Genomic DNA, 12,106 nt, shown 5'->3' on the forward strand with positions numbered 1-12,106 from the left:
CACATTGATATGACTTTTTGTTCTGGGTCTTTGATTCCTGATACCTGATCCCATTGACACCTTGTGATCACACAGGTTGGTGTGCTTCTTCCATGTAGGTGTTGTTGCTTCTCAGCTAGATGGCAGCTTGTTTATCTCCAAGCTTTTAAGACCCCAGACATTTATATCTTTTGATAGCCGGGCTCCATCAGCTTCTTCACCACATTTGCCTATGTACTCATTTTGTCCTCAGCGATCATGTACGGAAGGTGAGCTTCACAGAATACTGGATTGTTAGAAAGTGTTCTTGGGTTGAGGGAGTATGTGAATTGAGGCCCAATTTCCACCTGCTACCTTAATACTTAACATATAAATATAAGTATATAGATTGATTTTCCTATTATATATAAATATATTTATATATGTACATGCCTGCATTTTAAGGTGACCAGATTTTAACATTGGTAAAGTGGGACACCATTGATAAAACTCATATCCTGGCAAAATAGCCACATGGCAGCCATAAACCGTATACCTTAGCTTGTCGTGCATTCTTTCCAAAAATCAGGACTTTTTAAAAATGCAGTGGGATGTGGGGAAAATTGTTAAAAATCAGGACTGTCCTGCCAAAAGTGGGACGTCTGGTCACCTTACTGTATTTAGACCTCTATAAATGTCCTTTGCCTCCTAGTTCTTTCCTTTATTTCCTTTTGCTTTCCTCTTGTCCCACTATCACGTGAGGCTTTCATTCAGGCTTCAGTAATTTCTCTCGGTCATATTGCCCTTAATTAAGCCCCACCAGACATCCTACACCCTTCTCTCCATCGATTTTAGATCACTTGTTGTTCCCTTGCCCTTCGGTTCATTAACACCCCCTTCCTTTCTCCCACCTCCCCCTCTTCCATTTCCCCCATGGAACCATCGGTCCTGTTGTTTTCTCCTCTGAATTGTTTATCCCATCTATCTTATCTAGATAGACATGCAGTGACAATAATAAGCACAAAAACAAGACAAAACCAAACACAACAACAAATGAAGACAAAACAACAAAATAACAAAACAACAAAAAATGAAAAGCCTATAAATAGTTCCAGGTCTGTTTGTTGACCTTTAGGAGTGTTTTCCAGTCAAGTCTGATGGGGTGCCACGCCCTGGCTCCAAAGTCTATTTTTGGTATTCCCCAGGGACTTCATTGCTTTGCTCCCCTTGCTGCTCTGTTGCACACCCTTAGTGTTTTGCCCCAGTGTGATGGGGTCAGATTGGGCACAATGCCTGCACTGTGTCTCCATAGACTTGTATTGGACATATGGGCTAATATTGGATTTTTGGACTTGATCTGGACTGGGCTGGGATGTTTTCTTAAAGTATAATTACTCTTTATATAAAGCTCTTATACACACATGAATGTCTATGAATTTTTTTCTCTAGTCTACCCAACCTAACACTAGTCTCAAGTCTCCTTGGATCCAGTTTTCAGAGCATCAGTGTGTAGTTAGGATGTGTTTCCATACATATGCACTCATCTATTTAATTTTGTAGAAAGTATGTGTAGAGAAAACGCTTTAATCATTTTGATGCTATAACTTCATTCCGCTTAAGCTTCCCTGTCTATAAACATCTTTTAAATCAGTGGGCTTTCTTTGCAATTTTTCCCGCAAATTTTTTTCATATCTTGAAGACTAAGGAATTACCAGTTTGTGTTTGTGATGTGTCTCTTTTGGCAGGACATTGAGCAGTTGTGAGGAATGTAGAAAAATTCTCAGACAGTCCTGCCTACCACTGCCCTGTGCCCAGTACTCCCCCAAATACAGGTAAACTAACAAACACAAATTCTCCAACCCCACGACTATCCGGTTAATTCTGACTCACAGGGACCCTACGGGCAGAGAAGTTCTACTCCTTGGGATTCCCGAGACTGTAAATCTCACTGCAGCAGAGAGCCTCATCTTCCTAATAAGGATCAGTTGGTGGGTTTGACTGTTTAACCCAGGATGCAACCAGGACTATGGGACGTGAAAGGGGCCACCACAAATCTCCTAAATGCCTCCTGGAGGGCGGCACGATCTTCATTTAGAGCGACTCACTAGCCCAAGGAGCCTTCTGAAGAAAAGCCCACGGACATTTTCTTCTGGTTGAATTCTAAACTTGATATTTAAGAAAAGAGAGAGAGGGGGGAAAAAGGTAGAAAGCAAAGGTCACGGAAATTGTTCAGTTTAGACGCTATTTTTGAAGAAATTCTGCAACTCAATGTCTCCTTTCTTTGAAATGGTTTGCCTTTCTCTTCAGGCTCTGATTTTATCCTGGTCGTTACCCTTCAGCTCACTGTACCTGCTGAATTGCCCCGACTCATGCCTTAGTCACACAGCGCTGAGTCAGCATTCTAGGACAGAGGAAGTCTAGAGAGAGCCACAGAGGGAGCTGATTAGACAGTCCAGTGTTTTCTACTCACCTATGGGACAGGCCCTGGGCGAGGCCCGGGGGATTCAGGAGCTGATAGAACAGATGTGGCTTTGCCTTAATGAAGTTTACAGTTTAATAGAGAAGACAAACACTGACACAGGGAGAAACAGGGTATTTGAACACAAGAAGATTCAAGTGTACGGAAATCAGGGAGTGCTGAGAGTTGGGGAGAATACACAGGCGTGACAAGGATGCCCTGTTTAGGCTGAGGCCAGAAGTAGGGAGCAGCCCTCCAGGAAAAGAGTCGGTACAGCCCCAAACTCCAGTTGAGAACAGGGTTGGTACGCTGAACGAGCTGCAAGAGTGTGTGTGGCGGGACTCCAGGAGGGGACCAGGGCTCCGAAGATGTGGGGAAGAGTCGGGTGACCAGGCAGCGCTTTTCAAAGGATTTTGTGTTTTCATTTAAAAACAGCTATAAATTCCTGAAGGGTCTGAATGGAAGAGTGGTCAAATCTGGGCCAAATATTTTATTTCTTAAAAAATCATATTATTGGGGCTTGTACAACTCTTATCACAATCCACACCTCCATCCATTGTGTCAAGCACATTTGTATGTTTGCTGCCATCATCATTCCCAAAATATTTTCTTTCTACTTGAGTCCTTGGTATCAGCTCCTCATTTTCCCCTCCCTCCCCGCTCCCCTCTCCCCCTAAAAATGATTTTATTGGGGGCTCATACAACTTTTATCACAATCCATACATCTATCCACTGTGTCAAGCACACCAAATAGTTATTTCAAAGATTATTTTTGGTACATTCATGTCACTTGAATGTGATTTTTTTATTCTTTGAAAATTTTGCTGGATTATTTAAAAACACCCTCCCATCTTCCTTGTGAAGTATTTCTGGATCATCTTAGTATTTCATATATAAATGTGACATCATTTTAGGGTAGGGCTTGAGCCACCAGCCTACAGAAATGCTTCATGAATTAGCTTCTCAGTTTGCTGAGCTCAGATGTCATTTAAAGAGCACTCCTAGCTTTTAAATCAGAGGTTCACTAATAAATAGTTTTCCAAATTCATCAGTAGCAATACACCCACAAATTAAGAGGAAATAATTTTCCATAGACCTATAGTCACCTAATGGTTTGCAGTTTCTGTGTTTTGTGTTTCTTAAACCCTAGAAGGAATAAAATCTCACCAACGAAAGAGGCCCAGTTCGAAGTGTGGTATTGTTGTTAAGTGCTGTCAAGCCACTGTTTTTGGCTCTTGTCAACCCCACATAAAAGAATATAGCTAGCCCCATAGGGGTTTCTAGGCAATAATAATCCTTCTGGGAGCAAATGGCCAGATCTTCCTCCTGAAGAGCTGCTGTCGGGTTAGAGCTGCCAGCCTTCAGCTGGCAGACAAGCCACATCCCCGTTTCACCAGCAGGACTCTTAGTATTGGGTATACGCCCAAATCCAAGCCACCGACTGTCACTGGGCTGATTCAGAGGGACCCCAGAGGACAGAGTCGAGCTGATCTGCAGGGTTTCTAAGGTTGTCATTCTTTATGGAGACAGCCTGCCACACCTCCAAGAATTTTACAAAGCAGTGCAGATTGGAGTGGAACAAGAGGGCGGGGCAGGGTGATAAGTCAGCAACTTCAGCAATAAGACAGAGATGGTGAGGGCTACAGTGAGGGCTAGCTGGTGGCCGTGGGGATGGAAAGACTCTGAGATCTACTTAGGAGACCGCACCGGAGGGTTTGGTGCCTGATTCACAGACACAGCAGGCGTAGGTCCTACCTATCAGTAATAAAAAGCAGCATTATGAAATTAATTTTTTAAGAAATAGTGTAATAAATCGCTGCCAGTGACCTCTAGCTGTCTAAGTATTCTAAAGAAAAAAATAGATATTTTACAGGGGAAGAAAATATCTTCTTTTAGAGGTTGAAACTCCCAGACACCATCACTTCCTTCTCTGGAACCACTTCCCACTGTGATTCCGAAAAAGTAACACTAAGTCAACTAGCAGGTGTTTTCTTTAGCACTTAAGGCAAAGAGGCTGCTTTTACATCCATTCATCACAAGAACACAGAAAAAAAGTGTTTCTGATTGGAGCGCCTATCCCGTCTGATGTAGCGGGAGCTGTTTAGCTACCACCATCAGTGCAGGTGTCGGATTCAAAGCCACTCAATGTACGGAGAGGTGATTTTAAGTCGAGCTCTGGGGAAGTTCATTGCACTCGTGAACAACCCACTTTGGTGGAGGATCATCCAAAGACTAATACAACACATGCAAACACTGTGATCTGAATATCGATACTGAATCTCCGTATTCAGAAAAATAAAGGGAAGTACAAAAGTTTACGAAGACCAAAGAAGAATCCATGCATTTGTATTGTGGTGCTGGAGAAGAATACGGAAGGTACCAATGGGCTGCTAAGAAGACAAACAGAGCAGTCTCGGAAGAAGTCAGGCCAGAGGGCTCCCTAGAGGCAAGGATGACAAGACTGCGCCTGCTATACTCTGGACAGGCTGTCAGGAGCGAGCAGCCCCTGGAGAAAGACGTCATGCTTGGTAAAGTGGAGGGGCAGCGAAGGAGAGGAAGGCCCTCCGGGAGATGGAGCCACCCCGGGGCTGCATTGATGGGACCTTGCCATGTTGCGTTCTGTTGGGCAGAGGGTTGCTATGTGTTGGCACTGTTTTGATGGCACAACAACAAGAGATGTGGTAAACAGAGGTACCCGTACAGTGTGGTTAAGGGGACCACTTCTTTGGGAGGGCTGCATAAGGTATCAAAATGGAATAAGGCACAGTTAGTGGAGAGACTCCAACTCGGTTTGTTCTCGAGGGAATGGACGAGACGCTGAAAAGTGTGCAGCTTCCTGCTGCAGCTTCTTGGATTTCCCTACAGCCATCCTTCCTCTCACCCTCGAAAGGAAGGGGCGCCGGTCGGGCAGTGGGCGAGCACTGGGCTGCCCACTAAAAGGTTAGAGGGAGAACGATGTGGCAGGCCACCTCTGTAAAGGCTCACAGGCTGGAAACCCCCGTGAGACACATCTTTCCTGTCCTACAGGGTCACTCAGTGTTAGAACTGACTGGACAGCAATGACCTTGGGGATGGTGCCTTCTGCTTCTACCAGTCTCTTTGATGCTAAGCTCATTCCCTCTACCCCTCGTTCATTTCTCTCTACTTCTTGGATCCACATGATCAGAACCACTCTTTCCAAATCCTACTGACGCTTCGAGATTAGCTTAAGTTCTAGGCCAACCCAGCCTTCTAAGCTTGGACTCTCTTCTCAATGTACAGAACCCATGTGACAACTTTTGGCAAACACTTGGATGCTTATTTGTGAGTGGTGTTGCGTCTCAATGGGCTTTTAGTGTGTCCATGGCTTAACTGACCAACCTAGTTCCTGCAGAAAGAACCTGACAAACTATGTTGTCGCTCACACAGTTGCATGCAAACTCAGTAAACTGACTTGCTGTTGAACTTCATTATTATACTCCCATAATATGGTAATGAAAACGAAAGTCTAGATAAGTTGTCCTTGAGGGCAAAAATCAAGTCTTTTTTATTGCTCTGATGCTAACAATGCTAACGCATTCAACACACAATTGCGGAGTCAAGATGAAGATAGAACTTTAAGCACTAGGCAAAGCAGGAATCCATAAAGGACCAGGGTGCAGATGAGAGAAGCACGCAGGGGGATAAGACAGGAAGAAAAGAAAGCTGCACTGCCTGAAGGTCAACATCAGAGACGGCCTGGCAAGGCACAGAAATGTGTGTTTTTGGAAGGAGGGCGGAGGTGGGGTGGGATACAAAGACAAAGGGGAAAAAGTGAGGATAAAGGAGGGGAATGGAGTTCAAGTAAAGGAGATTTGGAGGTCAAGTTTCAAGAAAAGGAGATGAGGTAATTTGCCATCTACCTCTCTGGCAGACCAAGTAAGGGAGACCACACAGCAATTTCAGAGCCGAGAGACCAGGGGGACAGGAAGAATAATTTTCGTCTCCACATTTATATTGTTAACATTGATGTGACAGCGAAGAACAGAAGCTCGGAGTCTTCTAGGCTTCCATCTGGGTTTGTTAAACAACAAACAAAAACAGAGAACATGCTTCAGCCATGGATTAAGTTGTGTCCCCCATCTCCCCCTCCACCGCTCCCAAACATGTATTGTAAATTCTAACCTCCGTGTCTATGGTTATAAGCCCATTTGGGAATAGGCTGTCTCTGTTCTATTAACGAAGAAAGGTTCGTATTGTTTATGAGCTCTTTTAAGATGTAAAAGAGACTCTGTAAGGAAAGGGTAGAGGTGGAGAAGAGAGAAGTCAAGCCACTGGAAGATGACCTTGAGTTGAAGCTCAAGGAGAGAACTGCTGTAGCGCCAGCACCCTGAATTCAGACTTCCAGCCACAGAGACGATGAAAACGTAGAGTTCTCTTTGTTCAAGACACCCAAGGGGGGCGGCGGGGTGTGTGTGTGTTTGTGTCCAGGAGAGCAGCACTCGACCCTTGGGACCAAACCGGAAACCAAAGTCAGTGCCTCGAGTGGATGCCGACTCCCAGATGCTAGCTTAGGCAGCTCCCGTGAAAGATGGACTACAGGGAGCTTGACAGACGGAAGAAGGTGGATAAGGTCCATGCCTGGGAAACACAGGTCTGCACGGGAGGAGGGAAAGGAACACGTGAGATCAGAGGAGTAGGGAACAAGAGAAGAAGCCGACAGACATTCTGCAGGAACGTCACTTAAATCTCGGGCAATACAAATACCCGTGGAGCCAGGATGTGCAATGCTAGCTGCCCAGCCCCATGGGCAGACAAAAGGAATCCAAGAAAACTGTCCCCGAAAAGGGAAAGTGGCCAAACAGATGGCACCGGGGCATTTCCTACAGGTTCAAAGCCAGTCAGGAACTCTGGCATCAGTGGTGCCAGTCGAGCTGGGCCCCCCTCCTCCTTTAAATTCTGTGCATGAGACCCCTTACCCTTCTGCTGGTGCACTCTGGGTGCCATGTTGGCGGAACCCCCCACTCCCCACCCCCACCCCCGTCTTCCCTGGTCAGGGAGCTGTGGTCTGCGCGACAGCTCGTTTCATGGGGGTCTAATGAGCAACTCTGCAGGGCGCCTGGGGGTGGGCAGGGGATGATGGCTGAAAGGAGAGAGCCAGACAGGGCAGCTTGGACTCCGTCCAGTCTATCCGTTGCTTATTGCTGTTGTTAACAAATGACCACTCACATAGTGGCTGAAAAAAGGACAGACAAATCCCCAATTCCCTGCCATCCAGTTGATGTCAACTCTGAGCAACCCTATAGGACAGAACAGAGGGGGGCCACCCCCACTCCCGGTAGTTTCCAAGCCTGTAACTAACTCTTCATGGGAGTCGAAAGCTTCATCTTTCTCCTGAGGAGCGGCTGGGGGTTTTGAACTCCGGACCTTGCAATTAGCAGCCCAGTGTGTAACCACTACGTCACCAGTGGCTGAAAACAGCAGGGGCTTATTCTCTCTCAGTTCTAGAGGTAGAAGTCTGATCCGGGTCTCACCGGACTGGATTCAAGGGGTCTGCAGGGCTGCGTTCCCTCTGAGGACTCCAGGGGATGAGCTTCCAGAGGCGGCCACATTCCTTGGCTTCCAGCTGATGCAGTGTTTGAGGGGCACCCAGTAGGACAGGATGCCCACACATGCCACGTGGCGAGGCCTAAAGGGCGATACACCGAGGCCTCCCTCCAAGGACCTCGAGCCCCGTGTGCCAGCCGGGGGAACAGGCCACTGAGGAAGCAATCCTCCAGCCCTTGTGAAGCAGCCCCATGGCTGGAGCCCTGGCCACTAGCTTGACTGCAATCTCGTTCAAGACCCGGGGCTAGACCTGCCCTGCGGCGTTGCTCCCACATTCCTCACTCGATGAGAGGATGCGGACGATACACATTTGCTGTTGTAACTCACCAAGTCTTGGTGTATAACTTGACCATGGCAAGAGAAGGCTGAGAGAGGATCTGGGCACTTGCTGTTACCTCTTCTAGGGTGCTTCCTCTCCCCCCACGTTCGCATGCCTGCCTGTGCATCTCCAGCAGGTTTCTCCATCCGTGCTTTTACCCACACAGTGCACCGTGCCGCATGGGCTGCTTGTTTTTGCTAACAGTGCCCTCCTCCTGCAAAGGGTTCTTGTAAACGTGCTGTGTGGGGAAAAAAGGCATAGCATGCTTACACACACACACACACACACACACACACACACACACACACACACACACACCATTCATTCTCTGTGGGAAGGACGGAGATGGTTACCTCAGCAAGGAGTTCCCTGGCTCAGTCATTTCTTCCTTTATTTCCTTTATTCCTGCCCCCTGCCCCGCCCCCGCCCCCAAACTTAATCCCTCCAGAATAAAGATGCCACAGCATATTTGGCCTACCGGCCCCTTTTCAGGAAAAAAAATTATAAACGACTCAACATCCCCCTGGAAATTAAACACGTTGTGTGCGAGAGCCCATGACGCAGGACAAGGTGAAGGCCATTCCCGCGCTGCCCACCAGGGGGTAGTGCTCCCTTTGGAAAGCACTGCTCTCGCTCTGCCTGCCCAGTCGCCCTAGAGCGTCCCTGCTCCATCTGCACACGCTCACACAGCACTGGGCACACATGTTGGATGAGGGTCCCAGGAGTCTGCGCTTCACTCCCGGAAGACGTTCTAGAGCAAGACACGCGCCTTTGCTTTTTGACGGGGAGAGGAGGCAGCCGGCAGCTGGGAATCTCTCCCGGCTCGGGGAGAATGGAGAAAGGCCACAGGGACTAGGCCCGGAGGTGGAAAAGCAGGGCTTCTTCGCATGAGGGGCAGAGAGAAGGAAGAGCGGTTGGCAGAAAGATGGGGGAAGTGATGACTGTGTCCTATTATTTATGTCTGAGAAATCTCCACAGAGGGTGGAAGTCTGATTCAATTTATTCCCCAGTGTGTAGGTACCCTGTGACGGCCACTTTTCCTTTAAAGATTGTCCATGACGCTCCACTTTGGACAGAGTGGTGAAGGAATTGGAATTTGTCTTTTTCAGAGGTGACAATAAACGCTACCCACTTGCTCTAAAACCACCATTCTCGCGACCCTTCTCCACTAGAAAGACCCTGTATTTCTCCCCAAAAGTTTTGCTCGCTGCCCCCTCCACCGGATACACCAGTCACAGCGAGTGTAACCTTGTAGTGCGTTCCCCAAACTGGGACTCTCTTAAAGGTGAAGGGAGTTTCCACTCTTAATGACTTGGGCCTAAGATGGGACAATGGTCACCCTGGGGTACCTGCTGTGATGGTGGGCCTTCAGAGGGACCAGCTATATGGCGGCACCTTCCTGGCCCAGTGCCCCTGCAGATTGAACCAGTCATGGGAGCTCTCCTAGGCCCACCGGCCAAGTCTTGCCAGGGACAGGGAGCCTGGGAGGAAGGTAAGCTAGCCTAGGTGATTCGACTTTTCTCTCTCTCACAGCGAGTCTCTTGTGCTGCTTCCTCCTAGCCGTGCTTCCACTCGGCCTTTCCAGCCCCTGGACAGTACCTTTGTGCTCCTTAATGTTCCCAGTGGACTGCTCCCCAAGAGGACTTTGCTGGACACGCTCCTTGAGACGACCGGCGAATCTTAAGACCAAAGCCGACTTGGAGCGAGTGCCGACGAGCTATAAGCACCAGCCAAGGTTGTCAAAGGATGGGATCTCAGCAGCATGAGCCACCACCTGGACACTCGTGCGAGAGGAAAGGCGTGGGCCACATCCCACACTTGGGAACTCAGAAAGCCTGAGCCCTGAGGCCCCGGCACGGATCGTTTGGTGAGTCCTCTGGGAATTGTGGGTTCGCTCGAGCAGGAAAACCCCGGTGCCAGGCTAAGTGTATCGCGTTTGTGTTCTCATCTTTTTGAGCGTGGTGACACTGTGGGGTGAGCGGTGGGCTACCAACCACCAGGTCAGGGGTCCAAAGTCACCAGCAGCTCCGTGAGAGGAAGTTGAGGCTGCCTGTTCCTTGACACGTTTACAAGTCCTTGTCGCCCCTCCCTAGTGTCCCCAGGAGACAGACTTGACTCAATGGCAGAATGGACGTGAGGGCAGGGGGTTTTTTGCTTGTTTTGCTTATTATTATTTAGATACTGAGATGTGGTCTATGGACCAGCACTCAAGGCGTGGTCACCTTGGAGTTGGTGGGCAATGCAGACTCAGGCCCCACCCCAGACGTACTGAGTCAAACCTCCACTTTCAAAGATCCCCCGTGGTCAGGTGCCAGACACACATCGGTACTGCACCACCCGTTCAAGCCCTCAAAGCCAGCCGCAGGCCTTACCTCTTCTGGGGCTGCCAGTGTGGTCCTCGCTGGCTCCTAAGCATACACTCTTAAAACCAGCCTTCTATTACTTGAAGGGAGGCCTCCTGGTGGCGCGGTGGTTAAGCACTCAGCTGCTAACCGAAAGGCCAGAGGTCCAAACCCACCTGCCTCTCTGCAGGAGGAAAGATCTGACAGTCAGCTCCTTCAGGATTACAGCCCAAGAAATCCGATGGGGCAGTGCTACAGTCACACTGGGTCACCATGAATCAGACTCAACCCGATGGCACACAACAGCATTCCCTGACGTAAGTTACGTGGCTCTCTTGTCTCTAAAATGCAATTGGCCTTCTCCGAGCCATACCACCATCCTGGAGACACGGCCATCACTTCAACATCGCCCCTCGCCCCACCCCACCAGCTGACTCTGCAGATAGAACCGCCCAGAACTATCACGACCTTGTTCCCACCACACGTGGCTTCACTGGTTTCTACTCTGTAGTCACCTGGCTATTCTCCATCTCCATGGGAGGTCCTAGAGTGGTCCTGTCCAACCCGGCAGTCACTGGTCCCAGGTGACTGGGGAGCATCTGAAATAGGGCCAGTCCCAGGGGAAGTGTGCTGTGAGTCTCAGAGGGACCCCGGAGGTCGATGGCACGGTAAAAGAAGGGATGCAAGATAGCCCATCAAGAATTTTATATTGATTGTATGTTGATATAATATTTTGGCTTTACTGGGTTAAGTAAAACATTTGATTATTATTCATTTCACCAAGTAACTCATCAAATTTTGTTTTCACCAGTGGCCGCCAACAACAGCCTGCCACCCAGGAAACACCGTGAGGTAGTCTCAGGCCCGGGCGGGGACCATCCTATGGTACAGCCAGCCATACTGAGCTGGAACTGATTCCACTGCCCCGAGCCACGGCATTTCTTCATGAAGTCACTAGGAAATTTAAGATGACCATGTGGCTTGTGCTATGTTTCTATTGGATGGGGCCATGCAAGGGAACAGGCCGGTGGGCCCTCCCTCGAGAGCAAGCTGCCTGAACAACTGCATCATGGGAAATATCAGATGCTTCTTGCCCCATCACCAAGTCGGAAGTCAGATGAGGAGGCTGTCTCCTCGACTCTGCACACAGGATTACTGGCACCCTTTTACTCTGGAAACAGTTCTGAGGATGCTAAATAGCAGGTGCCAAGGATTACGCGAGGCTACCATTCGTTGGGCGCCTACTATTTCCAGTGCTGCACTTAACCTTAGACGAATCCCCATGGAACAGCCATTAGCTCCAGTTGTCAGGAAAGGAAATAAAGCCTAAAAGATTTCATTTCTCCCAACCGCTGAAGACAAAGCGGGTGAACAAGCAAATGTGGTGAAGAAAGCTGATGGTGCCCGGCTATCAAAAGATATAGCGTCTGGGGTCTTAAAAGCTTGAAGGTAAACAAGCGGCCA

The 12,106-nt window shown here is 48.6% G+C and overlaps 1 protein-coding gene across 4 annotated transcripts in view; it reads right to left on the reverse strand.

Annotated features, from left to right (window-relative positions):
• The window catches only part of MYLK (myosin light chain kinase), a 246,884-nt gene that overhangs the window by 147,578 nt on the left and 87,200 nt on the right, over positions 1-12,106 (reverse strand). The window lies entirely within an intron of this gene.

This window comes from Echinops telfairi, unplaced genomic scaffold (assembly GCF_000313985.2).
Source record: "Echinops telfairi isolate 266 unplaced genomic scaffold, ASM31398v2 ScPeMD7_17;HRSCAF=63, whole genome shotgun sequence".
NCBI lineage: Eukaryota > Metazoa > Chordata > Mammalia > Afrosoricida > Tenrecidae > Echinops > Echinops telfairi.